The 2524-nt window shown below is 37.8% G+C and overlaps 1 non-coding gene across 1 annotated transcript; it reads left to right on the top strand.

Annotated features, from left to right (window-relative positions):
* The first annotated feature begins 1276 nt into the window (after positions 1-1276).
* On the top strand, positions 1277-1383 carry LOC131252364 (small nucleolar RNA R71). The gene has a single exon (XR_009174388.1). It is a non-coding gene; the product is annotated as a small nucleolar RNA R71 (small nucleolar RNA).
* Positions 1384-2524: the final 1141 nt, after the last annotated feature.

The following is a 2524-nucleotide window of genomic DNA, read 5'->3' as shown; positions in this document are numbered from 1 at the left end:
GGTTAGGGTGGGTTTTAATTCACCCAAACCTAACTGTTTGTATACCGAGTAGGGAATCAGATTGACGCTCGCTCCTAAGTCAAGAAGTGCATGATCAATTCGATGGTCCCCGATTATACATGATATGGTTGGGCTATCAGGATCTTTGAATCTCTGTGGCACACCTTACTTTAGGATGACACTCACTTTCTCGGCCAAGAAGATCTTCTTTTGAATATTTTACCGTCGTTTGGTCGTGCATAAGTCTTTCAGGAATTTGGCATATGAAGGTATCTGTTTTACGACATCAAGTAGATGAATGTTGACTTTCACTTGTTTCAACACCTCTAGGATATCATGAGAATTAGAGAGAGGTTTTGGTGCGACCAACCGTTGGGGAAATGGAGCAACTGGCTTTTCTAGAAGTTTCGGTTCTAATTTTTGTGGGGCCTCACTAGATCTATTATTGTTGTCCTCTTCTGGTTCTTGAGGCTTTTCGGGTCTAACCGGAAGGGTTTTATCAATGATCTTCCCACTCCTAAGAGTGGTGATGGATTTAGCGTACCCCATTTGATTTGAAGAGCTGGGATCACTTGTCTCGTATTGCGGTTTAGGATTGGGGAGCGGTTGTGCAGGAAGCATCCCCTTTTCTATAACCATCATACGTGAATCCATCTTTTGCATAAAGTCTCGCACTGCATGGGTCAGCTCTTACATGGAATTTTGAACCGATTCTTCTTGAGGTTTCCCCTGATTTGGATTTTAATTGAAGAAACTTTGAGGGGTAGCAGTTTGTCCATTTCTCCAACTAAAGTTTGGATGATTTTTCCAACCAGGATTGTACGTATTAGAGATTGGTCCATTGAAAGGTCTTTGATAATTATTTACGGCATTGGATTGTTCATTCAACACTTCTCGAAAGGCGGGTATTGTAGGGCAATTTTCAGTTGTATGAATATTGTAATCACAGATGCCGCAAACACTCTCATTAACCTTATCCTTCTTTCCTTCCATGGCCTCAACTTTCCTTATGAGCGTAGTCACTTTACACTTGAGATCATCCTCTTCTTTCAAGAGATACAATCCACCTTTCTCCTTTAATTGAGTCGGCCTAGACGTGGTGTTCGACTTTGGGTAATAGTCTCATGATTGTGTTTTTTCAACAAGACTATCGAGGTAATCCCATACCTCGTCAACATTTTTATTAATGAATTCTCCATTACACATTGTCTCGACCATTTGGAGCATGGAAGATGTCAGTCCATCATAGAAAAAATTTGTAATGCGCCACGTTTCAAAGCCGTGTTGTGGGCATGAACCGACCAAATCCTTGAACCTTTCCCAACATTGGTAAAATGTTTCATCCTCCTTTTGGGTGAAGTTCATGATTGTTTTTCTAAGGGTAATCGTTTTATGATGTGGAAAGAATTTCTTTATAAATTCCCTTTGCATATATTCCATGTGCCAATGAATCTAGGACGCAGTGAATGTAACCACGTCTTAGCCTTCTCTTTTAAGGAAAAAGGAAAGAGTCTCAGCCTGACTGTGTCCTCAGACACATTTTGAAAATATAAGGTGGCTCTGATCTCATCAAACTCTTTCAAATGTAGATATGGTTCTTCAGATTCAAGCCCATTTAACTTAGGAAGGAGTTGGATAACCCCTGGCTTGATGTCCATATGTCCTGTATTTTGAGGAAAAATCATGCATGAGGGCGTACTCACCCCCGCTGTTTGTAAATAATCTCGTAAAGTACGTGGCGAGGGTGCTTGATACACCTCATTCTCATCCTGAATGTCCTTCACCCTAGGTTGGGGTAGAAGAGGTTGGTTTTCAGCCATCACTTCAATTAACTCAGGGGATTTCGAGTGGTGTCTAATCCTGCGATGGATAATCAACCCCTCAACCAATCCTCCTTCAGTCAAGAGACGTTGGGCATGAAACACTCGCAGCCCTCAATCAAATTCGAAACCTAATCCTAAGAAAGGAAAAGAAAATCTAGAAAGAGAGTGAGAGTTGGAAAGAAATTACCAAATTGAAAGCCCTAAGTTAAAGACCTGCAAAAGAAAACAAACAAGTCAGTTTCTAAAGAAAAGGTTTAGAATTAGAAAATCCTTAAAAAGAAAGATAGAAGTAAACTAGTTTCTAAAAGAAGAAAGTCCTAAACTAGAAATTAAATTACTAAAAGAGAACGGAAAAATAGAAAGTAGAGAGAAAGCTTACCGAATTAGAAATTTCTACCTTAAAAGCCTACACAATAGGAAAGTTAGTTTCTAAACAAAAATTCTACAAGTAGAAACTTAGGAAACAAAATTAGATTCTAAAAGAGTTAGAATTAGAAAGTTACTAAAAAAACAAAAATAGAAAGTTAATTTCTAAAAAAAGGAAATAACTAACCTAGTTTCTAAAAATAAAAGAGGAAAGTTTCTAAAAATAAACTATTTCCTACAAATAGAAAAATACTAGAATTAGAAAATTTCTAAAATTTAAACCCTAATTTTAAAAGTAGAAAAAGTAGAGAAATTAGGAAGGACTTACCAATTTA

The sequence above is a fragment of the Magnolia sinica genome, chromosome 7 (assembly GCF_029962835.1).
Source record: "Magnolia sinica isolate HGM2019 chromosome 7, MsV1, whole genome shotgun sequence".
NCBI lineage: Eukaryota > Viridiplantae > Streptophyta > Magnoliopsida > Magnoliales > Magnoliaceae > Magnolia > Magnolia sinica.
The sequence above is the reverse complement of the archived record's forward strand: the minus strand, read 5'-3'. Positions and strand labels throughout refer to the sequence as shown.